Source organism: Hipposideros armiger, unplaced genomic scaffold, assembly GCF_001890085.2.
Source record: "Hipposideros armiger isolate ML-2016 unplaced genomic scaffold, ASM189008v1 scaffold_93, whole genome shotgun sequence".
Lineage (NCBI taxonomy): Eukaryota > Metazoa > Chordata > Mammalia > Chiroptera > Hipposideridae > Hipposideros > Hipposideros armiger.
The window spans coordinates 3,009,013-3,035,944 of NW_017731443.1; the positions used below are offsets into that span (position 1 = coordinate 3,009,013).

The following is a 26,932-nucleotide window of genomic DNA, read 5'->3' on the forward strand; positions in this document are numbered from 1 at the left end:
TGTGTGGGGGAGGGGCCTGGACTTCATCCTGAGGCAGGGGGTGTCATGGGAAGAGCAGGGGGGGAAGGGCAGGTTGGGGTGAGAACAGAAAGCTGGGGGAAGGGGAAGGGAGGCCTGGGGTTGAACAGGAATGTCGCATCTGCTGGGGGGTGGTTACAGGGCACAAGATGGATATGAGCTGTGCCCTGCAGTTGGTGTGGCTGACTGAGGACCTCACACCTCCACAAAACGGCAAGTAAACAAATATGGGCACTTCCCTTGGTCCCGCAAGGCCACTCACCATCTGCTGGGGACCAGGGCTACAGGGGCGAGAAGGGGCACCCAACCCACCTCTCTGATGGGCGGGGCTGGTGGTGACCCCCCGAGGAGCCCACTTGCATTGCCCCCGGCGTGTGGCGTGTTCATTATCTGCACCACCTCCCTTATTCCTCCCTAAAGGGGACACTGTTGTTCCCCCATTGCACAGCTGCACAAACTGAGGCCCAGAACAGTTAGGAAACCCACCTAAGCTGGCCAGTCTGGGAAGAGGCGGAGCTGTGATTTGCACCCGGGCCTTTCTGACGGAACCACCCACAGCCCCGGTGGCACCCTGGCCCAGGCCTTCAAGGCCCCCGACTGATGACAGAGCTTCTGCCTGGGACAGCCAGGCCAGGCCCTTAGCCTGCCCCCCTGGCCTGTGGCCGGCGGGACCCCCAGGCCTATCCATGCATGATTGTTCCTTCTCCCCAAGGCAGGCAGGCCCTGCTGCCCCAGGACCACGCAGCGTATCGGACGAGGCTGTCCCCGTGCCTGCCCAGGCTGTGGCTGCTGCTGGACCCGGCGGGTGGCAAGGGACGGACCTGGAAGATTTATGAGCTGGGTTAAAATTTAATTTGGGTGGAAGATCCCGGCCAGCTGAGCTGGCTGCCCCAGACAAATGGCCCGGCCCCCGCCGAATCCTGCCCGCCAGCCTGGTGTTTGGGCCTAGCCCCTGTGCCAGCTTTCCCTATCCCTCCCCGGAAGGCCTCCCGCCCCCCGCAGAGTAATCATAGCACCGAATTTGATTTGGGGTGGGAGCTGCGGGCTCTGAGCCTTGTTGGCACTTCAGCTCTAAATTGAACAGGACAGAATCTGCTCTGGGTGGGAACTGCCTCTGCCAGGGCCTCCCTGCAGTGCCCAGGGACGGCGCTGCCTCCTGAGGAGCCCTGCCAAGCCCCCCGACCCCTCACTCTGGAGGAAGTGGCCCTGGACACTTCCACCTGTCCGCTCAGATGGGCCCCACCCAGCTGCCTTTTGTCCCCAGCACCCTGATCCTCCCTGGAGCCTGACTGCTTGGGCTTGAATCTCAGACACACTGGGGGATCTTGTGCAAGCGACTATGCCTCTCGGAGCCTCAGTTTCCTCATCTGTAAAATGGGACCTATTGTTATTAGCTGACGTGATAAGGTAACCATGGCCCCGTACATGGTCCTCCCCACCCCTCACTGTCACAGGGCAGTGCCCAGGCTGCAAGGGGTGGGGGAAGCAGGGGGTTTGCAGAGCTGGTGAGGGGTCTTTGACTTTCTGATAATCCTGTGATCTGGTTCCCCTCCAGGGCCAGGGCATCACCTCTTTGTTTTTGTTTTCTTTTCATTAAAAGAATTTTTTTTTTTCAGTTACAGTTGACAGGGCATCACCTCTTTGGACCCGTAGCTTTGGGTTGTCCAGTCTGGCTAGATAAGGAACAATGCTGGGGTCCCCAAGGCATGTGGTGTGGAGGTGTGGAGGCCAAGGCCAAGCCCTGGTGGGCCCTGTGCACAAACCTGCTTCCTCCCTGAGGAAAGCTGAGTGGCCCCATCACCACTTTCACCCCACTACCACATGTTGGGATTCTTCTAGGGGCTTTCCTGAGTGGGGACTGTGCACCCATTATACAGATGCAGAAGTGAGGCGCAGAGAGATGAAGAAACTGCCAGGGATGAGGTCCGCAGGGTAGTGCCCAAGACAGGCCCTTTGACTTTAGAGCTCAGGCTCCTCCCACTACCCCTGAGATTCCTCTGCTGCCTCGCAGCTACTGTCCAAGGCAGGGGGTTATGGAGAGAAGAGAGGGAGCTGAGACAGCTCAGGCAGGGTGGGAGATGCTGAGGGGGCCCAGTGTTGCTCAGTACAGGAGCACCCCACCTCCAGCACTCTGACGCACACATGCTCACACATGCCCGTACACACGCACACTTCACGCTGCCACTGGCAGGAATCCAGGCCCGGAAATAGCTGTGTCACCTTTGGAGGCCGAGTGCTTGTCACTGGCTGTTCTGCCCAGACCTGGGGAGGAGGCTGAGAGGGGGAGGCTGCAACAATCCAGGATTGCACAAGGCGTGTGTGCATGCACACATGCATATGTGCACCTGTGTACACATTTACCCTCCCGCATGCACTCACATGTACAAACTCACACGTGTGCACACGGGATGGGGAGGGTCAAGCTTCAGATGCCATCGACCTGGCCTCACTGCTAGCCTCGCCTCCTGAGGGACCAGTAAAGGTATAGCCTGAACCCGACACGCTTATTCTCCACTTGTGACACCTCCTCACACCACCCATGGCAATGCCTGGGGGGGTTGTCTGCACTGAGGAGTAGGTGGTCCCCAGCTCCTGCCCAGTGGTGGTCCTTGGCCGGGGCTGCCCAGCACCCTTGCACAGAGGTGAGGCCAAGCTGTAGAGGGGGATAGGATACCCTTGAGGGTCTCTATTACCCTTTAGTCACCCCCCCCCACCGAATCTGGGGTCCTTCTTTCAGACCCCCTGGGATCTGGGAGCCTCCCCCAGCTGCACCAGCCATTCCCACCCTCTGCTCCAATCTGGGCTGAAGGACCCCAAATCCTCTTTCTTGGGGACTCAGCTCTGTCCTTTGCAAGTGCTGAGCTAATCCTCCCAGTGTGCTCAGGAGGGTGGAGGGATTAATGTCAACATATTTGCATTGTAGCAGGAGCATCAGGATCTGGGCTCTAAGAAGTCAGCACAGGTGAGGAGTCCACTCGGGCATGCACAGCCCTGCCACTGCCAGCCACACTGCCCCTGCACAGGGCCCTCACCCTCACCCTCACCCTCACCCAGCTGTCCTCCTCTGGCCCAGTGCCCAACTCCCCAGGCCCCAGCAGATACCACATGTCACCAGCTCACTCACTCTTGACCTTGGGGCTGGGGTACCTCTGGAGCTCCCCATCCCCCCACACACACACTAGCAGAAGAGCCCAGAAATAGTCCTGTCCACGCTGTCTCCCACTCCCTGCTCTGACCTGGTGTCAACATCTCCCTGCAGCCTCTCACTATTTACTTACGTACATTTTTATTTCTTCCCATCTCATCCTAAAGGGTTCGTGGCAGCTTACAGAAATACACCCTAAGAGGAGGGAGTACGGTGGGGGTGGAACAGCCCGGACTCTGAGCAGGCAGGCTTGGATTCCAATCCTGATCTTTATTTACTTACTTTTCCCGTGGAGTCACTTTGCCTCTCTGAGCCTTGGTTTCCTCACCTGTAAAATGGTGCCCAGCCAGGGGGTGTTAACGGGATGAAGTGAGAAAATGCCAGGGAACGCCTGGCACATGGCAGGTGCAAACAGCACAGGGGTGCCATTGTGTTTAGGACAGAAGGCAAACGGAGAAGTCAGGGCAAGACAGGTCGGGGGCGGAAGTGGAAGGCGGTGCTGGGCGCCTCTCAGAACCCTGGTGCCTTCCAGGTCCTGGCAAACTCTGAGCTGAAGGGAAGCGCCCTGGGCAGGGGTCTCAGCCTTCTCAAATGCTGAGGTCCAGGGATTCCCCCAGATTCCTCTCGGAGGGGAGCCCTTTGGGTGACATCCCAACCCTGCCTGCCCCTCATGGGGTACCCAGAGCCTGCAGGATGGAGAAGGACAGAGGTCTGGGGTTCCAGGTCAGGGACTTGACCCTCCCACCTGGTGCCTCCACCCAGAAGTGGGGTCTTCAGCCCCGGCTTCTGAGCCTCACCCAGAATCTGAAGCCCGCTTTGGCCTTGAGCTCTGATCCCCATGGGCTTATTCACCCGCCAGGACCAGCTCTTGGGCCTAACCCCCAATTACCCCCAAGCCCCAACCATCACCTCCTCCAGCGGGGAGCTCCCAGCCTGCCCTGAATGTGGCCTAGCTGCTTAGGGCTCCATCCCCTCTGACTTTTCCCCAGCCATCAACTGCTCCTGGCCCCCCATCCTGTCTTCTATGGCTTCCCCAAATCCTCCTCAGAGGGACCTCCCTCCCGGCTGTTACCCCATCTGAAACCACTTTTCAGATTTACTCCCCTGCCTGTCCCCCCAGCTCAGGGTGCCCTCCCTAAGGCACAGCCCGCTCTCCCTGCACTGCTGGGTCCCCCTGCCCAATTAGGTCGGTGCCTTGAAGCTCTGCGCTCTGTAAATATTTGTAGGATGATCGATGAAGGACTCACTCTCTGCCAGGCTGCCAGCCGAGAAGCCTCTCCATAGCCCCATGGCTTCCCTGCCAGCGGGAGTCGAATTTGCAGGCAGATTGCCCCGGGAGACAGGCAGTCAGTGCTGCGGCCACCCCCCGGGACCCCATGGGGCACAGGGCCGTGCTCACACCGATGCCCACCCAGACAGCTGCCCTCCTGGGCATCCCTCCGAGGCTGCTGAGGGAGGCCGGGCAGGAGTAACCAGATTAGCCTAAGCGGCTCCTGTTGTTTCCTGGTGTAATTGGATTGAGGCCATGTTTCGGTGCAGCTGCATTTAATATGTAATTCCAAGGCGGCCTCACCCCCTGAGAGCATCACTGCAGATGGGACTGGGTGGGGCCTTTGGGCTGGAGAAGAGGCCAGGGGTGGGGTCTCACATCTCTAACCTGTGCCATGAGATACAGCGTGTCCCTCTCCCTCTCGGAGGGCATCGTCTTTCTGGGCGAGGGGCACGGCCTGTTCTGCCAGCCTCTCTGGGCTGGATGGGAGGCTGGGCAGGGGCTGGGCATGAGGAAGGGAGGGGCTGTCTCCAGCACCCATATGCCAGGCACACATGGAGGGCGCTGTGGACATACCTGTGGACCGAGGGCGTACCTGGGGAAGGGACAGGCTACTCGGCCGACCTGGGACCACCTAGGCCTGGGATGTGGGGCGAGACCCTGGGACCCCGGCTGAGGAGGGACCGGGGGAAGGAGGCCAGGTTGGTCAGAGTGGGCTCCTGAAGCCCAGCCATTGCCATGGGAGGCCCTTGGCCCAAGAGGCCGAGCAGCAGACTTCTCAGGCCCCTGGGCAGCCAGAGGCCCAACCGTGGAGTGGGGGGCAGCCTCCCTCGGCAATGCTGGCCCAGGGTTGGCCTGATGCTAAGTGACTGGGCAGTGACACCAGCTGGAGCTCCTCCCCCACCCGTACTTAAATATTAGTATCTTCAGAGACCAAGGGGGAGAGGTGGGTGTGTGTGTGCCAGTGTGTCTGTGAGTGTGGCCATCTGTGGTGTGTGTGCCCATCAGTGTGTCCTCAGTGTGTGAGCTGAGCGTGTGCGTGTGTGTATTGGGAGCAAGGAGCCCTTCTGTCCCCACTCCCATCCTCAGCCTGAAGCCCGGCCATGTCCATCCGTGAAGTCAGGCCGATGAGTCTTTAAAAACCAAGAAACTGAAAAACAAAATCGAGACTGGGGCACAGCTGGGCAGAGGGAGCTGTCAGGGCAGCCCTGTAACAGGGTCCTTGATTCCCAGACATTCCTCAGGAGGCACAGCCCCCCCCTTGCCCAGACGGATGCTTCTGGCTATGGGGGAGGGGGCAGGGGGACACCTGTTGGGCAGATGAATATTTGGGCCTGATGTGCCTCATGCCTGTGCAGGAGTCTCTCTGAAGACCTCAGGCGCGGAACAGCTTCTCCCCCATGAGTAAGAGGGGGTTCAGGCCCACCCGGGGCTGGGGAGTCACCCTGGGCTGAGAGCACTGGGCTGGGGTCTGTGGAACCCTCACCCCACCCATCCCCCTCCCTCCCACTGCTCCCCACTGCTGGAGGGCCCTGTGACAGCTCCTATCCATCACTCAGCCCTATTTTTAGGAGGTGGTAACCCAGCTGTGAAAATTCACTCCGTGCAGATCCCTTCCACATGAGGAAGTCTTAGCCCCAAGCCGAGGAGACGAGCAAGGCAGGAGCATGAGAAGGAGAGGGGTGGTGGAGGGCCAAGTTGGACAGGAGGAGATCCGTGGGCCACGTGGTTTGTGACTTGCAGCAGGCACCTGGCAGAGGGGCACCCGGCAGCTCTGGGGCAGCTCACTGAGGAGGGATGGGACTCCGGAGGCTGGGTTCTGCCTTAGCTCTGTCAGTAGCAAGGCCCTGCCTGCTCTGGGCCTCAGTCTCCCTGTAATCTCTCACCTCCTGGGTTCTTTCTACCTCTTCTTTGTAGGGCTGGTGGATAAAATACAGGAACCCGCTTAACTATGCATTTCAGACAAACAACAGATACTTTTTTAGGCATAAGCAACTCCCAAAGGTTACATGGGCTATACTTACACTGTGAAAATGATTGGTTATTTCTCTGACATTCAAATTTAGTTGGGCATCTGGTATTTTTATTTGCTAAGTCCTGGCTGTGTGACCTTGGGCAATTTCACTTCCCTCTCTGTGCCTCAGCTCCCCCTTCTGGAAAATGGGAATAATAATAGTGTCCACCAACCGAATAAGGCTTAAATGAGCTGATACTGGTTGAGAGCTAGAGCAGTGACATAAAGGTCGGCCATCTCGAGATCCCCAGTGCCAGGACAGGGCCCAGCACAGAGAAGACATTCACTCATTCGTTCACCCAGAGCATATGGTCCACCTGTGACATGGCAAGCACTGCTCTGGGTGCTGGAGACAGACCAAGGATCAGAGCACTAGGCTGCTCTGGGCACCCAGGGAGCCTGCAGATCTCGGAGCTGCTAAACCTGGGTGCAGTGAGGGGCCTCTTTTGACCCAGGAGTTGAAAAGCGGGGGACATCTCAGTGGGGAACCCCTGATAAGGGCCTTGCTGAGGAGGTAGAAGCCTGCAGGCTGAGCTGAAGGCGGGCAGGGAGCATGGGGGTGGCTTATTTGAGGAGTAGAGAGAGTGGGGGAGGGGTGATGGGGTCAGGAGTTGGAGCCAAAGGTGAGGCCCTCCGTTGTCTCCTCAGGGCCCAGAGCTGAGCAAGCTACTAGCAGGTTAAAACTGCATTTTAGGGAGATGCCTCTGGTTGTGGGGGCAGGGGCACCAGTAAGGAGGCAGCCAAAGGAGTGAGAACAATGTCGGGGGACCTCTGGGCTGTTCCCTCCAGCTTTTCTCCACCCCAGGGCCTGTCTGGAGTCTCCTCTTTGCTCTCCTCAGGAGCTGTGTAGATTGTCACTTTTTAAGTTAGGATGGAAAAGGGCAAGAATCCAGCCACTGAGAGGAGGGGCCGTGGGGCCAGATAATCCACCCACCTCCACCCACACCTTCAGTTTGAGCCTGTCTGCGGTTATGCCACCTACCAGCTGGGCGGCTTTGGGCATGTGACTTGCCTCTCTGAGTCTCAGTGTCCCATCTATAAGATGGGTACAATAGCAGGGTGTGGTTAGGGCCCAAAGAAGTGAATTATTTCAAATGCCAGGCTTTGTATGACGCCCAGGGAATGGTTCAGACCCAGCAGGGCCACCTGGGGCACCGTTCTATCCCAATGGGGTGATGGGGGGGTCAGTGGGAAGTGGGACCCCCCTCCCCCAAAGGCAGGTCCCAGGCTGTCTAGACGTGGCCCAGGATTTCTGGGAAGGGCATTCACAAGCCACCCTATGGGGTCAGCCTCACTTCCCGTTTTCTCTGAGTAGAGGAAAGAGGCCCAGAGAGAACAAATTGCTTCCTGGGGCCACATTGGAGCCCAAGCCTCCCCAAGGCCAAGACCCTCAACCCCGTCCCCACACCCTTCCTCTGTCCTGCAGGTGACTGAGGCAGGGTCTTGGATCCAAGACCTCCTTTTTCAGCCCCAGACCTCCCTCATAAGCCTCTCCCCCTGGTAGAGAGAGGAAAGAACCCCACAGACTGGATTCTGGGGCCTTGGGGAAACCCTGCCTTTCTCTGTGCCTCAGTTTCTGCATCATAAAAGGAGACCATTACCCCTGAGCCAGTTTCATGTCTACTTGTGACATTTTAGGTGACTCTTTCTTGGGGATGGGAGAGACAGGACTGGGTGGGGAGGAGGTATTCCCCCCAATATCCCTCTGACTGGCTGGGCTGACAGGTGACCCTGGTGTTGCCATGATGGGGATGTAGTCAGCTGGCCAGACCTCTCCCTCATGCCTGGGCCTCCAAGGCATTCCTGGTGGTCAGGGCCCTGACCTCCCCCACTGTCAGTCCAGTGAGTCCTCCAATCCCAGAGTCCAGAGGTGACCGGGCAGGACCCAGGTCCCAGCTTTGGCTCTGGCACCCCACAAGTTTCTGGGGCTGCAGGGCGTCCCCACCCCGAGCACAGGGCTGGGCCGCTTCTCCGTGGGAAGCTGCAGTGTTTACCCTGCCGAGGCCCAGCTTTTACTCCCCGAGGAGTGTGTTTAGGAGGCGAGAACCACGCGCACACACACACTCACACACCATCTGATGTGCCAGACCACACGGGCTCCCAGCCCAGCCACAAATGCACCCCCAGCGCGTCCGTCTCTGGGCTGCAGACTGTACCTCCTGTACCTGGGCCCCGGGCCGGGTAGCCTCGGCACAACAGGGAACTGGCACTAGTTTTGAATTAACGAGTTAATAAAAGTGCCATGTCTGACCTCAGTTAATCCTTCCCCAAACCTCCCAGTTTTAGTCTATCCATCTTACAGATGCCCAAACTGAGGCTCTGGATGGCTAAGTAACCTAGCCAGAGCAGAAGCCAGAAGGTGGCAAGTGGGGTTCAAAGGCAGATCTTTGGGCCCCAAGTCTGGCCTGGGATGCCTCAGAGAGGAGCGAGGGTGGGTGTAGGGACGGGGGTGCATCTGCAGAGGCCACAGGCCGGCCCATTGGTCACAGCCAGACACCCATCAGCTCAGAGGTACCTGGCATCATGCAGCCCTGGAGGTCTGTGGATGGTGCCTTGGCCCTCAGAACATGCACTGATGGAGGGGGTGTCTCTGGTCCCTCCCCAGGCTCCCTGTATTTGGCCAGGCATCATGGAACAGGGATAAGGTGTGCTGTTCTGCCACTGGCTGACCTCGGGTGGGGCTCTCCCCCTCTCTGAGCCACAGGACCGTTCATAAAATGGGGCAGTTGGAGCGTATCAGGGGTCTTCACTTTAGGGGGCCTCATCTTGAGACTCTGATCCTCTTACTGGAATACGGCCCCTGTCCATTCAGATTTACATGGGAGTCTTGTGTGTGGGGGGGCGTCACAGACCCTCAAAAGGCTAGGTGAGGGACCCCCTGGGCCATGTATCGGGTGAAGCTGCAACAGGAAGCAAGGAAGAAATCACCCCTAAATTCCAAGAGCCATTACCTTTTGCTTTAGAAAGCTTAACTCATTTAATCCTCAGGGCAACCCTATAACTGGGGTGGGGAATGGGGGAGGTGGTCTTTATTATCCCTGTATTATGGTTGTGGAGACCAAGGCACAGAGAGGTGAAGTAACATGCCCAGGGCCACACAGCAGGAAGTGGCACACCTGGTGTTTTAACCCAGCAGTCTGGGCAATGAACCGCTGGACTTACGTAATTTGCATGGCAGGTTCAGAGTGTGGTTTATCATCATGCTTCGTAACTTACAGAGATGCCACATGTACTTTTTTGTACTTATCTGATGTTATGTAATTATTTTAATTAAAAAGAAAAGACCTGGATCGGTTGACCTCCTAATGTTAGCTTCTGGGCCTCCTGCACTTTGGGCTTCCAAAACCTGGACCAGAGGCAGCCCCAACGGCTAAGCCTGACCCACCCACCAGGCCAGTGTCCCCAGGCCTGACTTCCAGGGGGGCCCGGCCTGTGCAATGGCTGCAGGGCCAGCCCCTCCATCCCAGGGCAGCCTCCCCCAAGCCCCAACCGCTGCTCCGCTGCCCCCTCCTCTGACTGCCAGCGGGCAGGGCTGAGCGGGTTATGAGTTCAGCAGTCGATTCGGGCTCACATCATCTTGTCTGCCGGGAGGATTTAGTGAGCGGCAGTCGGTCAATAGTGCGTTTGTTTTGTTATCGACCCTCTAGCGCAGCACAGGAGCCGGCTAGTCCCCCTCGGCCGCTCAGGCCTCTTCAGGCTGTGGAGCCTGGACCTGGAAGTGTCCCTGGGCAGGCTGGGGGGCTCCTTGAGGCTCCCTCCCAGGCCCCCTGCCACTCCCACCCCTGCACACAGCCTGGGTGAGTCCTGACTCAGGGCCCCTAAAGATCCATGCCCCCCATGGTCTCAGGACCCACAGGCCCTGAGGAGAACGGAGCAGCCCTGCCACACCTGACCCTCGGGCCTCCTACTTGACAAAGGGCCCTGGGCCCATGGCGACCCCAGAGCCACTCCATGCGTAGGAAAACTGAGGCCCAGAGAGGTGCAGTGACACAGGCAGTAGCTGGAGGAGCAGGAGCTGCCAGGAGCAGGCCCCTGGTCTGGGATACGCCCCAGGTCGGCCCCAGCCCAGTCCAGGAGCAGTGGCTGCCTGGGAAGCGGGCAAGGGGACTCTCCTTGGCCTCAAGCCCAGCCCCCACCCCAACCAGGTCCTAGTGAAAGGTGGGCACTGGGTCTCCTTCCATGACGTTTGCTCATTCGTTCACTCAGTGCGCTGCCAGGGAGCTGCTGCGTGCAGGACCCCAGGAATAGACCCCACATAGCCCTGCACTGGGTGAAGAATGAGGTGTGTTCCCTGAGAGGGGTGGTACCAACGGGGAATGTGGGGGCTCAGGGGAGGCTGGAAGGCTGCTCCCAGCTGGGGCTCCGCGGAAGCCTGTGAACAGGACTGTTTTGAAGGGGCTCTGAGGGATAAATAGAATTTTGGCAACAAGGGCAGAAAGGCAGCCCGGACGGGGGGCTCACCAGGAGCAGGGGCCCGGTGTCCCACAGGTACGCAGGGGAGAACAGACGCGGCTGGCCGGCATGGGGAATGTGAAGGTCTGAGGAAGTGTACAGACTGTTCTTTTGGAGCAGTGACTAGACAGCCCCGCCTCGGTTTACTTAGCCTACCCCTGGAGGACGCAGACCCAGAGCACCCCCTTGCCCGACAGTGTCCCAGACGGGGTCCCCCCATCATTCCGCCTTCCTCCTCTCCACCCTTCCACATCGAGAAAGAGCAAAAAACTATTATTGCTCACGCCTCATCTCCCGCCAAAGTTATTAAATTTCATTCCACGAACAAATAAATCCATTTTTATTGCAGCGGGAGGAGCGGGCAGCGGTTTACTGTTTTACCTTTTTATTTTTCAAAGTCCTGTTAAATCTGCCCCCGATCAGCCGGGCGGCCCCGAGGCCCCAGCATACCCGCCTGCAAGTTAGCCATGGTGGTGGTGGTGGCCGAGCTGGATTCTGCCTGGTCTGCCACCCCGATCAGGTGGCCCTCCGATTGCCTGCAAGGAGGATGGGGGAAGCTTCCTGCCAGCCTGTTTGTTTGGCATTTTATGGTTTTTTAAACACTTCCCACGCATTTCCTCCAGAGGCCCAGCCCTGCCATTGCAGCTGCATTTCATGGGAGAGGAAACTCAAGCTCAGAAAGTCTCAGGGACTTGCCTGAGGCCAGGAGAACCCTAACCCTCAGTGGAAGCTCCGCGGGACCCCAGGGAGCTGGGCCTGGCCTGGTCTCCTTGGCAAGGGGGAGGGCTGGGCTCTGACCACCCACCTCAGTCACCCCAGTTGGCGCAGTAGGAATTTAGTTCCCATCTCTGTCACCCATCAGCTGTGTGACCCTGAGCACTCGACCTGCCTCTCTGGGCCTCAGTTGCCACATCTGTAGAAGGGATGTAATAATAACAATAGCATTTCTTCCCTAAGAAATTGACATTCACCTTGCACAGAGCTTAGTACCTGCCCAGGCCTCTCACCAGGACCCTCCTCCAGCCCCTCAGCGTTCGACAGGTCTCCCGGAGCCCCTGCTCTGCTCCCCTGTGGCGCGACATTGATCCAGCCCTGAGGGTCCCCTAGCACGCGCGCCTTCACAGCTGAGGTCTGGGATGGGCGCCCAAGATAAATCCTCCTCATGACTATTTTTCCTCCCTAAACCATTTGCTAAAGACTTAATGACTGTCAATAAGAAGCCTGTTGCGTCTACAGTGCCCGCAGCTTGCTGAGGTTTCCCGTGAAGCATTGAGGTGATGCAGTTGCCCAGGCCAGGCCCGGGGGTGTCACCGTATCCCCTCCCACAGGAGTGCCCTGCTGTACTATGTCCCCGCAGGGAAGGGGACTGCCTCCCCCATGCCCAGGATGGGGTCAGGCCATTGCAGCCCCCCACCACAACTGGCCCCACAACAGGGGGAACTGCTCCGGTGGGGAGAGCCCCACACCTCCCCACCCAGGATTCCAGTGGCTATGCTCACCCTGAGACCCATCCCCTCCACCAGCCAACCGGGCGAGCCCAGGGAGGCTGCTCACCCCACCAGGCGCGGACAGCTGACAGCCAGCACCCCGGCCAGAGCTGGCAGCGCCTTCCCCTCCGGGTTCTGAGCTGTCTCGGTTGTCAGATGGGCTTGTGGTTCCAGGTGAAACCGTCGCAGTCTGGGTGGGGAGGGGGTTGGGGGTGGGGTGTTCAACACACACAACCTCTCTCTGTAACCACTCTGCAATCGAAGGCTGGGACAGGGGAGGTCACCTGCACCCTCACACTTGCCCTGGGCTCCGTTCCTGCTCCATCCTGCCTCAACCCTCCCTGCCTCTGTTCCCTGAGGATTCCCTCTTCTTTTCTCTCCCAGACTGATGAACACTGGTACTATCAAGAAAGGCAGCTCTGTCCGTTGGCACCTGGGGGTCACACGGATGCCCATCTCCCGCCAAGCCCCCTACAGTTCTGAAGCCCAGAGGTTGGCCAGGATGGAAGAGCTACTCGGGCATAGGCCCACAGTGTGTTTCTGTGTGTGGGGGCATGCCCAAAGGGGTGCAGCTAGTTCTGAGCCCATCATCTGGGTACCAGGCTGGCAGCCGGCCCAGCCCCAGCTTTTCTGCCCTCAGCAGGGAGAGAGACACACAAACAGAGCACTGAAACCGGGACCTCCATGCTGGCTGGAGAAGGTGGAGGCAACAGCTCCTCAGTGCCGGAGCCCTTCCCATTCTTCCCGTGCCTCCTTGGCCTCAGTGTACTTGTCAGTCAAATGGGCATGCCAGCCCTGCAAGCTTTGCAGAGACACGCTGTAAGACTCATTCAGCAGTAAATATGTGTGATAGTGATTACCATCGTCATCCTGGGACCTCGCACTTACGGTGGGCTCCAGTCTGCGCCAGGCCCTGACATGCTCAATCGCCTTTATGTCTTGTTACCACTGGCAAGGTAGGCGCAGCGGGCATTCCCATTCTACAGCTGCTGGGGTGTGCTGGGAGCTGAGCCAGAGGCAGGAAACGAACCAGCCAGGGCCCCTGCCACTGCTGGCAGATGTGAGGGTCACTGAAGGCATAAGGGTGGGCCAGGAAGGTGCTGGGTGGGGTCAGGGCAGCCTGGTCCCCAGCTCCCTGCTGCCTGGTACTGAAGGGGTTTCTGGCACTGCCTGGAGGCACCACGTCACCTGAACAGAAGGCAGAGCCCTTGCCAACGCGCCAACGCTCCCCACGCGTGACTCCTGCCAATGCAAACCCTGTATCTCAATGCCATTAATTTACATTTTGATTCGACTTTCTTAATTTTACTTCAACTTCGCACAATTCCAGTTTGAGAATCATTTTAATGTATTTATCTGTGAAGCAATTTGTTAAATAACCCCCAAGACTCGGCGGTTTTCCGTTCCGAGCTTTTATTGCAAGGCTGTTTTAAATTGAATTAGTTGTCAGGGTCCCTGAGTGCATTGTAACAGGGATGAGTTCACGCCAGCCCACTCGTAAAAGTCGGGGGGAAATACTGGCTAAATGGCCGGGAGCAGGAAGCGGCTGCCCAGCTCCTCCTGAACCCCCTCGGTGCCCATTTTGGGAGTGTGTGTGGGGGGAGGGTTGGCACAGCCGCCTGCAGTCAGGAAAGCAAACAGCTCTGGGGCCACTCCCAGTTCCCAAAGCTGGGCTGCACCTGCCAGGCTGCCCATGGGGCAAGTCTGAGACTGCCACAGGCTGGGGCAGCTGGCCCCAGGTGGTGTATGCACAAACCACAGCTCGTGTGTGTGTGTGTGTGTGTGTGTGTGTGTGTGTGTGTGTGTGTGTGTGTGTCACCCCCTTGAAGGGCAGCAGGCAGGCAGAGCCTGGTCTCTGCTTTGGGTCCCGGAGCCCCAGGGAGAAGTGCTGGGGAGTTGGGGTGAGGTCAGCCCCCTCATTCTGTTATCTGAGTCTGCATCTGTGCTGGCTGTCACCTGGGCTGGGGGCATGATTTGTGAACTGAAAGGTGCAAGTATTGAATCTGTATTTCATTTTCACGTCAACAGCTGCTATTTGCCCGATAACGTACTCCCCCCGTCACCACTCTCCAGGGAGAATGAAATGGGGAGGGGGCCAAGTGTCCTGCTAATGACATAGCAGTGCTGTTCGGCCAGAGTGGGTGCCCCAAGCAAGGCGTCTCCCTGCCCGCTTCCTGGAGCTGCACCTTCGTACAGGAGGGCACGCTGGCTTCCCACCCCCACCAGGTGACCTGCCTGGCTTCCAGCAGCCCTGGGCCAAGCTAGCCCTGCCTGGGGGCACGCGGGACACTTCCGTTCTGCCCTTCAACCCTCACATCCCTGGGAAGCTGCCCAGGCCCTGGCTAATGGACCGGGACACTGGTCGTTGGGAGTCACTGGACGCCTCATCAGTCTCCCCAGGGATTGTCCAGCATGAAGGAGGAGGCCCTGGATGCTGGTGGCGCCTTTGCCCCTCCTCCGCAGTACCCGGCAAGGGCCCGCCACACAGCAGGTGTTCAGTGCCTGCCTCTCGCGGCACTGGGGGCAGTGCGGCATGCTGGTGACCGCTGTGGGCGATAAGGCTGGGCCCTTGGGTCCAAATCCCAACTCTGTGGCTTTCCAGCTGTGTGGCCTTAGGCGATCTGCCTTCCAGTCAGGCAGCCCTTCTTTAAAGAGGGGTCCTCAGAGGAACACTGATGATGAAATGGGTCAATGTGTTCAGAAGCACCTGGGAGGTAGTAAGCCTCACTATGTTCCCAGCTTGGAGGCAGACATCTCCTAAGGAGAGTGGCTCTTTAAATACACCTTTATAGCCACTTGGCAAGCTCCTATTCATCCATCAAAGCCCACCCAAAGGTGGCCTTCCCTGGGAAGCTTTCCTGAGGCAGGATTAGTTGTACTCTCCAACCTTGCTACGTCCTTCTCCTACCCGGCTGGCTATGCATCAAGGGAAGGTGGACTCTCTCCATGTCATCTTTTAAACCTCCTCTAGCTCAGGACAAGCACAAACTCTGCCATGCTCACCTCCAGGTCCGCGTCCAGTCCATTTCTCCTCTGGGAAACCTCCTAAGGCCCCCAAGTCTGGGTCAGGCACCTGTCCCAGGCTCCTTCATCACAACTCATATCCCCAGCATTGTCACTGCCTTGCATCTGGCCTGTCCCCCTACTAGACCTGAGTCTGTCTCAGTGACCATGGTGTCCCTCCTGCCTGATGCATTGTGGGTGAGCCCCAAAGGCACTCAGCGAATGAGTGAATGAACAAATGAATGATTAAGGTCCTTGTAAAACTCTGGGCTCCTGGCCACTGAGTGCCCGAGATGTTGTTGGCTGGCAGCCCCATTTCTGCCAGCCTCTCCACTGCGTGATGGGTGCCAGGCCTGGCTGCCTGCTGGGAGGGCAGGGGATAGGGACGGGAGAACTCAGAGAAAGCCCCCTGTGCTGTGCTGTTTAATGTCTGGCCAGAGGCCCCGCCCTCTGCACCCTGCTCTAATGTTGTCAGGACATGCTCTGGGTTTTAATAAGGCCAAAGAAGAGAGGCCAGCTCCTCTGGCAGCCAACAGGCAGGTCTCGGGTGAGGGCCATGCGTCATGCATATAACAGACCCGCCCTCATGCCCAGCCAGGACAGGAACTGCCTGTCTGGTACCGGGAGAAGAAGGGTGAGGAGTCAAGGCCCCAGCATCCTGGCCCAGTGTGGACCCTGCTCAGCCTCCCAGACCTCCCATCCGCCTCCCTATGGGGCCAGAGGCATTGGAGAGGTTTACCCTGAACAAGCAGGCCCTCCCCTGGGTAAGGACCCCCCCCCCCAGCACAAGCAGGGTGGCACGTGGAACTGGCAATGTGGCTTGCTTGCTTTCTGTCCCCAAGCCCGGGCTGTGCAGTTTGGCACTTTTTCCCCCTTCACTGATGTTTTATTCATGTAAACCCAGCCTGCATCTGTCCTCAGAAGACGAGAGAGAAGAGGCAGGAGAGGGAGAGACAGAGGGGCTGGAGAGCTAGAGGGGCTGGAGTGGAGGAGACCTGGGTACGCGTGGGTGTCGCTGTTCAAAGCTGGGTCACCTAGAAAGATCCACTGAAGATGCAGCTCTCCCCACGGCTGCCTGACAACAAGAGAAGCCGTCATTCGGATGCGATTCATTGTCACCTCTTGGTCTATCACCAGTTCCTTTTCAAACCTCTCCACAGCTCGCTGGGGAGGGCCTGGCTCATCCCCCGCCCTCTGCCACCCTCTCTGGGGCCCGGGAAGAAGCGGGAGGCTTTGTCTGTGCTAATTGCATTGTTAGAGCGAAGGTGCTTGCGCTCGGCTGTCTAATTTGGGGCCTTTATTAAACATGATTGCTGGCTGACAGCCGGCAGAGAGCCAGCCTGGCTGTCGTGGCGGGGGAGCTGGGTTTCAGCACACACCGAGGTGTGTCCCTGCTCCCCCAATTGGCGTCTGCCCCTGCGTCTCACCCCTACAGCACACACACCCATGTCACTCAAACCTCACTTCTCTAGAGGTAGCTTGATTCCCACATGAGCTTCAGCCAACAGAGCCCAACAGAGCGGGAAGAAGCTGCAAGTAGGGGTGCTGGCCGGTAATGGAGGCCTCCTGGGGTGCCTGAGACTGCCCTTCCCCCGCTCCCTGAGGAACCCCTATTCATCCTTCAAGAAAAGCACACCGTCACCACCTCTCCCTCCATCACTCTGTGGGCTTCCCTGGTGTCTAGTATACATATGGGCTGTGTTTGTAGCTGACACATCTATGGCATTTCCAGTGCACAAGCAATCCTCTAGGTGTTTTACAACCGTTAATTCCTTGAGCTGACATTGACCCTATGAGGAGCACACTCCATACTGTTCAGCTGAGGAAACTGAGGCACAGAGAGGTTAAGTGATCAGCCCAAGGGCACAAAGAGCCAGAGTTCACCCGGCTCCTGTGTCCATGCCCTTGACCACTCTACAGGGGCTTCATTCTGTTGAGACTGCACTATAGTGATTGAGCCTTCACATCATACTGTCACTGGGCCAGGCACTTTGGTTTCCCAGCCCCAGGCCAGGCCAGAGCACCGGAGAGGCTCAGGGCCCAGGTGCAGGACCCGGAAAGGCTGGCCTGCGGGCTGGTGCCAGGGTGGAAGGCTCCTCCGGCCTCCCCCAGCTCCTGCTGCCCTGGTTTTGGGTACAGCAACTGAGGCCTTGGACCTAGGTCCGGCCCTGGAAGGCAGAGAAAAGTGCCCTGAGAGCCTTTAACACAAGCAGCTTCCCTGAGAAGCTTTGCTGCAGAGTGGGCTCCTTCCCTGCCCAGCAGGTTTGTCAGTCTTGTCAAATGTCAGCATCTGTCAGTGTGGCTCCACCCCCAGCACCTAGGACCCATGCCTGTACATGGTGGGTGTTCGGTCAACCCTGACCAAGTTGTTATAAGAATCTCACACTCACCCCAGTTTGGGTGTCAGAGTGCAGGAGGAGGCAGAGCTGAATTAACTGAAACCTGTGATGTTTCCTTCAGCCTTGTGTGAGGTGGGATGGTGTCTCCCCTCCACATTTAGAGTGCCAAAGTGGTCCCACGGTGTGGGAAGACCTAAGACCCCAGGATTTGAGATCTCTGCATAAGCTTAGCTGTGTCAGCCCACAAACTCGAGGGTCCCTCTGGAGGCAGCCGAGGCTCATCACTTGCTCACTGATTCATGCACTTCATGTTTATTGAGCACCTACTGTGTGCCAGGCACTGTGCAAGGCGCAGAAGCCTGCTCACAGAAGCAAATGGGAGGTGCAGCCCTCATAGTGTGGCAGAACCAGGCCCCTGTGTAAAAAAACAACTGTGATGCCAGCCATGGGAGTGCAGAGGAGGGACCCCTGTCTCGGGAAGTTTGGGAAGGCTTCATGGAGGAGGGGGCATTTGAGCAAGGCCACGTGGACATCCTCCAGGCAGGGAAAGGGCCAAGGCACGCCAAGCAGAGTCTTGGACAAAGTCTCAGAGACATGAACAAAGCAGTGTTTGTTGGAAAAGTAGCCACCAGAAAAGCAAGGGGAGTGGGGGGAAGTCCAAGAATATCTCATTTACTCCTCTGAAAAGTGAAATTGGAACTTAATGTTCCACTGAGTGATGCTCCCAAAAGTGCTCTGGCTGCCTGACTTGGGGCTAGAGGGAGGCATTTGCACATGCAGACTAGGAACCCTAAACCCCACCCACAGATAATCCAATTTAACAAGTCCAGGGTGGCACCGTGGACCGTGCATTTTTGACTGCAGAGCGCATCCAGAGACTGGCTGTCCAGGGGCACTACAGGGTAGAAGCAGGTGACTTGAAAGACCATACCGTTGGGTGCAGGAGGGACCCCAAGGCCCCAGAGGCTGGACTGGGGCCGAGCAGACCAGACCCACTCCTCTCCCCTACCAGAAGGGCCCTCGCTTCCAGCGGGGGGCAAGGACGGAGGCCCACCGCGAAGGAAGGACGGACAGCAGCAAAGTCAGCGCACGCATCCATCTGCCCTGACAGCCAGCAATTACGCCGCGTGATCGCCAGATTACTCCAAATGCATTTATTACAGGGGTTAGAAGCAGGGGACTTATTTACTGGCAAATCCATACTCATTACAAGACTCAGCCTAGCCTAGACTGAAAACAGCTCAACTGAAACAAATAATTACCAAAGTCCTTCCAGCGCGAGGCTCTCAGGTGGTTGGGGAGTAGGGGGGCGCCTGGCCCTTTGCAGGAAGAAAAGGAAAAGCCTGCGATTGAGGATGCCTGCCTGGGTTGGGGGGAGACCCTGCCCGCCCCCTGCAGGGGTGCGCTGGCAGGCCCAGGTCAGGAACAGGCAAACAAGCCCCAAGCCCCGCAGGGCGCAGGGCGGTGCTACACTTGTGGACCAGAGGGCTCTGGCCACCACCCACACCTGGGGGTGCGGGAGAGGTGAGAGGAAAGGGGGGCGACCTGAGATTCACAGGGTTCCTAGACTGGGCCTTCCAGAGGCAGTGCAAGTCCCACATTTTCCAGGGAAAGAAACCCTGGGCTGGGCACAGAGCACAAAGCCCCCAAGTTATTCAATGAATGAAAGGCCAAGTGAATGGTAGAGCCCAGAAAGGCCTTGCCCCGGGTCCCGCAGGCCGGAGGAGGACTTACTCTACTCTTGGTCCTCAGGCTGGGGGCACATGGAGGAGCATCTCCCAGGGTGTTGCTGGGCTGGGGTCTTCTCCAGGTACTCCCCTCACAAGCACACAGCTCCTACCTTGTGGCCACGGAGCTGACAAATGCTGGGCGTCCTGGGGGAGTAGGCTAGGGGGACGCTGGCAGCACAGACTGGGCTCTCAGACTCTATATGTTTTCTGCACCCGCCTGGAATGCTGGGGTTCCAGGAACAAAATCAGTCCAAGATTTTTTTTAGGACTGGCAGAGCTCCCCTGGATTCCTGCCCCCATTTTGCAGATGAGTAAACTGAGGCCCAGGCAGGGGCCAGCCAGCTGTTGTGGGCCTGCACAGCGACAGAAAGCTCCCTGCCTCAACCGGCACTTGGGCCTCCTGGGCAGCGGTGGCGGCAATCAGTGCCCGCGTGGGGAGCTGTCAGGCGGATTGAAATGTGGGCTCGGCCTCTCTGCCCGCTGGGCAGATGCTGGCACCGACACCCGCGCCTTAAATATTCATTCACTTGACAGAACACTAATTAAACAAAGTAAGGTGCATTATTACTTGATTAAATTTTTTATTGGCAGCTTAATTGGTCTGTTAGTTGCCCCTTAGGGAGTTGTTTGCCCGCTCTCCCCCCGAGTGAGAGGGGGCCCCTAGACTCTGTGCCCGCCCTCCCCTGCCAGCACGTGCGCCACCCAGGCGGCCTGCCCCTGCCAGAGCCCTAACGCGGAGCCTGGCGCCAGGGTCCCCGCCCCCAGGGTTGTCAAGGTTCTTCTCCTACTGGGTCAGGGTGGGACTGGCAACCGGTCAGCGCCTAGGGGCGGGCCCCTCAAGGTCTAGCTCCCTTACCCTCCACCTCAAACTGCAGGTCTGAGACCTCTCCGAGGGGGAATGCACCCAGACTTGGAGGGAACTCGGCCTTGAGTGGATGAGTGACCCACCCTTCTCAGGGCTGGGGCCTCCATTTCCCCATTTGCACCACAGCAGGGCTGGTCCCCTGAGGCCCCCTGGCACAGACACCTCCCTGCCCACAGCCTCTATGCTGCATGTTCCCCCAAATAAGAGTGGAAGTGCCTTGCAGGCAGGGATGGCCTGGGTGACCCCGGAGACCTCATGGTCCGGCAGAGAAAAGGCCTGGGACTGCGTGCCCCCTCAGAGTAGGTGAACCCACCTTCTTTGTCCAGCCTCCCACCCCGGGGGCATCTCCTCCCACCACCTCTGCAGGTTGCAAGGCAGCCCGCCCTGCTGCACCCCTCTTGCAGTAGGTGCTCACAACCCAATCAGTGGCTGGCCACATCCGCCCTAAGTGGAGCTAGTACCTGCATGTTCCCTCTTCACAGCCCGCACCTCTTCCATGCTTCTCCCACCTCCCTCAAGGGTGAGGGAAGTCTGAAGCCAATCTCTGCCCCTTCAGACAGGCTGCCCCTTCCTCCTCTTCCCCCAAGTCTGTCCTCTGGTGGGGGGGGGGTCGCAGTGGAGAAGGGCCAGAGGGATTCCGTCCTTTCAGCACTGGCCAAACCCCTATGTGAGCCTCAGTTTCCCCAGTGCAAAATGGGTGCCTGTCCTCATCCAATAAGCAGAACTTGAGTGTTAAAGGAGTGCCCCCACCAGAACCAGTGTTTAAACCAGCACACCACTGCTACCACCGCAAAGTCTCTGCTTGTTCGCACCAACTTACTTTTTGTATCCCTCATTTGGACCCTTCTTCATGTACTAAAATAAATGCTTTAAAAGTTAAAAAGGAAAAGGAGGGCATCCTCTCTACCAGGCAAGCTGACGCCCTGAGGGCCCATCCCCCCCCATCCTCACACCCATGTCACAAGGGCCCTGCCCCCGTCACTCCAGTTTAGAGGCGACCGGTCCGAGGTGCTCAATGACTTGTCCGGGGACTCACCTTGGGGTCCAGGTCCGCGAGTCCAAAGCGTGGCAGGGAGGGGAGAGAGGAAGGGAGCAGAGAAGGCAGGGCAAGGCTGGGAAGCTGCTGAAAACAAGCCGTGGGCGAAGCTCCGTCTGTTCCGTTCACACACCCACTCGCCAGTTCCTCAGCCCATTCAGCAAACAGTGAACCCCACTCTCGGGGTGGAGGACAGGAAAGAAAATAGGGCCTTCCCAGGGGGGCTTGGGTCTGTGTGGCACACCCCTACCTCCTGCCATACCCAGTGCCGTCCTCCCACTGCTGGCCCCACTCACCCGGATGCTGCCTCGGCCATGCCATCCCACCCTCCACAGAGGACGCAGGCTGGGCCGATGACAGAGGAATGGTCTGGCAGCCCCAGAAGCCGCCTCTGGCGAGCAGAAGGCGAGGTAATTGGCATCGCCGGCCACAGGAGCAGGAAATGAGCGGCCGCAGAGCGTGTGGAGTGGGACGCTGTTCAGTGTCATCGGCCTTATCTGGGAACAGGCTGCCCAATTACAGGGCTGTGCCCACTGCACTCAGCAGCTGCCGGCTCAGCTGCAGCCCCCTCCCCAGTGTCCTCACAGTATCTCCAGGCCTGGGGCATCTGCTGCCCCTTCTGGAAGGCACGAGACAGCTGCCCAGAGAGAGGCCTGCCCTGATACTCCCCCGCCCCAGGTATACAGCTGCAGATGCCCCCCCCCAACCCAGCCTGGCATACAGGGGAGCAGTGGACAGGCCCCACCCCCTAGGCCCTCCCTACCTGCAGGTGACTGTCCAGGCTGAGCCCTGCCCCAGGCTGCCTCCTCTTCTAGGCACCCCTTCAGGCTGGGAGCTGAGATGAGCAGTGAGGGGCTCTTAGTCGGGCTGGCAGGGGTCCCCAGCTGCCCTGTCCCAGGGCTCCCTCTGCAGGAGGAGCAGGTCACCCTGCTCAGATGTCTTGCCCCCTCTACCAGCCACCAAATGAGAGGATTAAGAATTCTGTGGGTGGACAATGTTCAGAAATGCAGCACCACTGGGGGCTGTGATAGGGTGTCATCTATTAGATAAATAGGACTATAACGGGTTTGCAATTGCACATAACGCAGCCCAATATTAGCAGATCACGCTGTGGCGCACAGATCAGAGCGGGGACGGCTGTCCCAGGGGGGCTAAGCCAAGGGTAGGGCTGAGCTACCCTTCCTGACCAGAGATGGCGAGGCACCCAGGTGGCAAGAGAGCTGGCTTTAGGATTGGACCTGCCTATGTTGAAATCCTGTGACTTCATCAATTCATGCGTGCCTCCATTTCTGCATCTGTAAAGTGGGGGTGCTGCTGGCTGCTTGGGGTTGCTGTGAGAATTCAATGGGCTCATAAACATAACTCTTGGCACCACACTAAGCACAGAGTCAATACTCAACAAATGACTGTCCCTTTCCTTCTCCTCCCACAAGAGCCTTGTCAGAACCCCCTTCCTAGGAAAGTCTCCCTCAGGTCTAGACAGAGAGATGGAGACCCTGCACAAGGGACACCTTTCTGCAGCCCCCTCTCCTGACCTGGCCCTCCTCTGTGGCCAAGGGGTGACAGGTGCTCGGCCAGGCTGCCCCTCCCACAGCACACTTATGTGCCGTCTGGGGGCCACAGAGACATGAGAGTCCCCTTTGTTTGAAGCCCCCTTCCAGCAGGCAGAGAGGAGATGCGCCTGGAGTCAAGGCCCCCAGGGTTCAAGTCCTGGTTGGCCCTGGAGAACACTGACTCGTCTCCATACCAGGCTTCCGCACTAGCCGGGAAGGACTGGGACTGTGCTATCTGGCTCCTTTCTGTCCTCGGTGCTGGCATGAAGTCTGGCACTGAGTGGTGACTTCCCGTGAAGTTCTAATTCCACTTCGGCAGGTGAAACTGTTTACCAAGCAGGAGCTGTGCCCAAACAGGGCAGACGCAGTCCCGCATCCCTCCGGTCAGTCCACAGGTTGGGGCGACTGGGCTGCCCCTCCCCTAACTCCAGCCCCCAGCCACCTGGCCCCAGAGACTTCATTCCCACAAGAGCCCTTTCCCTCAGCCTTATAAACCTGGGCTAGCTGAGGCCCAGAGTGGCGCAGGGGTAACCAGGGCCACCAGGCACTAAGGAACCAGATAAGTACACTAAAAGCCCTGTTTAGTGTAACCGGTGTGGTGACGACTGGCCAGCAGGGAGAGGCCTGACAGTGGGAGTGGCCAGGGGAGCCTTCTGGGGGAAGTGATATTGGAGCAAAGGCCAAAAGGAATCCAGAGCAGGCCTTGAGCTGGGCAGGAATGCCGGGATGGGAAGGAGGGGCTGTCCTTGTGGCCGTGAGCCTGGGGTGTAGATCAGCCCAAGCCTGGAGCCTTGAGTCTAGGGGGTACAGACATGAGACAGACCGGGGGCCTGCCCAAAGGGGTGGGACAGACCCCTCCCCAGGTGCCTCAGACCCCGGACTTCAGCCTGGGTTTCATACCACCCACCTCACATCACGGAGCCCCAGGATTGGCCTAACACCTCCGTTGGGTTCTCAACTGCCCCTAGTGGGAGCTGCTAATGAAGACAGCCCCCAGGGGTCCCTGTCTCCCACAGCCTGTTGGCTGTACATCTTCACCACAACCAGCCCTGCCTGCTGCGTCCCAGACTCAGGACTCCCCACCCAGCTGCATTCCTCTGGGCTGTGAGAGCTGGGGGTGGGCGCGGGGCTGGTAGCCCACCTGGCCCCTGGCTGTCACTTACAGATGGAGACCTGGGCTCATTCTCTCCATCTGTCTGTCCATCCTCTTCACAGCCTCCTATTCCCATAACTGCTCCCCCTTCCTCACCATCCTCCTCCCTGCAGACAGCTTGGTTGGACTGTAGGTGTGAATTTCCACTGGGAAGGGGGAGCCTGTTCCTTCTGGCACGGAAGCAGAGCCCGGGGTGGAGGGGAGCTGGAAGCCGGGGCGGGGGTAGGATTCAGGGGGCAGGAGTGTCTGTGCTCTGGAGCCCTGCAGACCACGGCTGAGGTCTGGCTGTCTTGGCCTCTCTTGTGGGCTCAGCTGCTACAGGTCCTCTGGCGAAGCCACACAGACAATGGCATCCAGGCCTGGATGGCCCGGAAAACAGCAAAGCAGGCTGCGCTCCCAACTGTCTTGACTGTATATCAGCGGCGGGGAGCTCAGGGTAGACTCCTCTTCCTCTTCTCTTAATACAGCCTCCTGCCGACCTTCCCAGCAGTGAGGACAAACTATTCTCCCATTTTGTGGATGAGAGGCCCGAGGCCCAGAGAACTGACAACATATCTTGGGGGCCTTCCACTCACAGGAGCTCCCCGAGTGCCTTCGTGCCCACATGGCTGTCCGCAGGAGCCAGTGTGGCCTCCGCCCCTCCCTGCTGTGTGTGTCCTGTCTGCTCCAGGAGTCCCAAAGGGACAAGGGCACACCCAACAGTCACGAGGCAGGCCGGGTGCTAAGAACTGTGCCCAGACCCGTGCCCTCTGTACAGAGGGGGACACTGAGGCAGCACAGAGGAGCGGGGAACACACCTGGCACTCACCCCACGGCCCACCATCTGTGAAGAGTCACCGCTTGTCTAATGTGCGAGGCCCTGGGGAACAGAACAGCACCGAGACTCCTGCCCCCGCAGAGCTCACTGACTGGTGGGGACAGACTATAGATAGAAAATGTCACGTTGTGCCCAGTGCTGGGAAAGGACACGGGTGAGATGCTCCCCACTTCCTCCTTGGCCCTGGCAGGGTGGGCCATGTGGGATGAGGACAGGCAGACCCTCAGCTGCCCAATCTCCATCCCAGCTATGTCTACCCTCCTGGCCTGTGCAAAGCTCCTCTCCCCTGTGGTTCCTGCTAATGAAGGGTGACTCCACCCACCCAGAAACCGGGCTGCTTCCAGCTGGTTCTCCAAGAGGTGCCTCTCAATGTGATGACTGTGTGTGTTCCCGTTCCTGTCTCCCATCCCCCCACAGTCTTCCCTCAAGGTAAATCAGAGGCAAACTGGCTGCCCCTCACCCCCCACTCTGGGCCCAAAAGAGCACCTTGTCCAGGCTGGACTCTGTGCCAGGTCCTGTACTGGGCACGGCAGATTCGGGGGACAACTAAGGCCCAGGGCTGCTCTCAGGACACACTGGTTGGCTGTGATGAGGGTCAACTTCTAGACCAAGCTGGGGGAAGCAAGGAGGGCTTCCTGGAGGAGGCCATATCAGCACAGAAAAGGCAGAAAAGGCAGGTGGGAGCCAGATTGCAGTGGTTTGGCAAATGGCAGTGGGAAATTCATCAACCATCTTGAGAACTGTGGCTGTGAAGGAAAGGAGAGAAGGAGGCCAATAGCTAGAGGGGAAAGGGAGCTTCAGGGGTTATTTTTAACAGGAGACACTAAAGGTCCTTAAAAGCTGACTGGAAAAGTGCCACCGGAGGAGGGTTGGCCACTCAGGGAGAGAGAGGATGAGTGCCAAAGGGAGGACCCATCAAGGCAGGAAGGGGCTTGCCAGGTGGGCGCAGAGGCCAGGAGCAAGCACGTTTATAGGTTGGCTAGCAAGATAGAGGGCAGTTTCTGTCTTCCTGAGAGGTGAGAGACAAGGTCCTCTCTCTCCCCAGGAAATGCCCGCCCATTTAAAAGATGGGGAAACGGAGGCCCAGGAAGGTTCCACAGTTTGCCCCGGTGCACACACCGTGTGGAGCTGCTGGCTTGCACTCTGTCAGGCGCCCCTGGGCTGAGGGGATTGGAGGGGTGAGCGCCCCAAGGGCATCCTGTGAGGAGCCCGACACGCACTTCGTTGATGTAGGCCACCCTGGATTTACAGGGAAGTGTGTTTTCCAAAGCACTCAGATCAGACCCGCTGCCGAGCACACTCAGTCTCCTAGGGAACCAGCTGCTGCCTTCCTTTGCGAACTTACTAATAACCCCCGCTGTCAGGCAGTCCTTCCTCTGTCTAACCAAAATCTCTCCGGTCATAGCTGAGCCAACTGTCTCTGTGCGGCCCAGCCATCCTGGAGCTGGCTGCCATCTGGCCCCTCACTCGGGTGCCTTTTGCTGGGCACACGAAGGGCAGAAAAGTGTTTGAGGCCTCACCTTCTCCATAACCCCAGTTGGTCCCCGTCTCATAAAGACATCTCCGGGGAGCTGGGGGCCTCCCAGGCCTCTAACTGCGGCTCCTCTCTAAGCTGGGACTTCCCCTCTGGCTCCGGCTAGCTCCCTGCCCTTCTCTCCTGCCTGGTGGGAGACGTCTGGGGCCAGTCCCAGGCTGGGGCACCTTCTGCCACCCTGGGCTGGGCCTCCCTTCCTGAACCGGGCTGGAGACAGGAGTCAATGGCATCACCTGCGTGGAGTGCTCAGCACTGTGCCTAGTGCATAGGAAGCTGACTCCAGGCCGAGTCAGGTGGTAAGCAGGATGGCATGGGAGGAACCCGATGTGGCCTCATCTCTCAGCTGGGCCACTAGCTCCTGGGTGGCCCTGAGCAGGCCCCTTCTCTTCTCCAAGTCTGCTTCTCCATCTGCAGGCAAGCAAGGAGCTCTGGAGCGGTGGCTGTACGGAGCCCAGGAGCCCGGGGTCCTGCTCAGCATGCAGCCCCCACTGGGCTGGAAGTGGCCAGAGAGGTGAG

The 26,932-nt window shown here is 58.5% G+C and overlaps 2 protein-coding genes across 13 annotated transcripts in view; one reads left to right on the top strand and one right to left on the bottom strand.

The window, feature by feature from the left end:
- Positions 1-26,932, top strand: part of MACROD1 (mono-ADP ribosylhydrolase 1) — a 142,674-nt gene that overhangs the window by 66,709 nt on the left and 49,033 nt on the right. The gene's annotated exons all lie outside the window — the stretch shown is intronic.
- Positions 1-26,932, bottom strand: part of FLRT1 (fibronectin leucine rich transmembrane protein 1) — a 78,702-nt gene that overhangs the window by 34,685 nt on the left and 17,085 nt on the right. For 3 of the 10 annotated variants that reach the window (XM_019645238.1, XM_019645237.1, XM_019645235.1), the window contains exon 1: positions 3,446-4,547. The exons of 3 other annotated variants lie outside the window; for them this stretch is intronic. The gene's annotated coding sequence lies outside the window, so the exon portion shown is untranslated. Of the gene's footprint in view, positions 1-3,445; positions 4,548-21,359; positions 21,918-26,932 lie in introns of those variants that run through there. 4 more of the 10 variants (XM_019645241.1, XM_019645239.1, XM_019645236.1 and 1 more) reach the window with 3 other exon arrangements.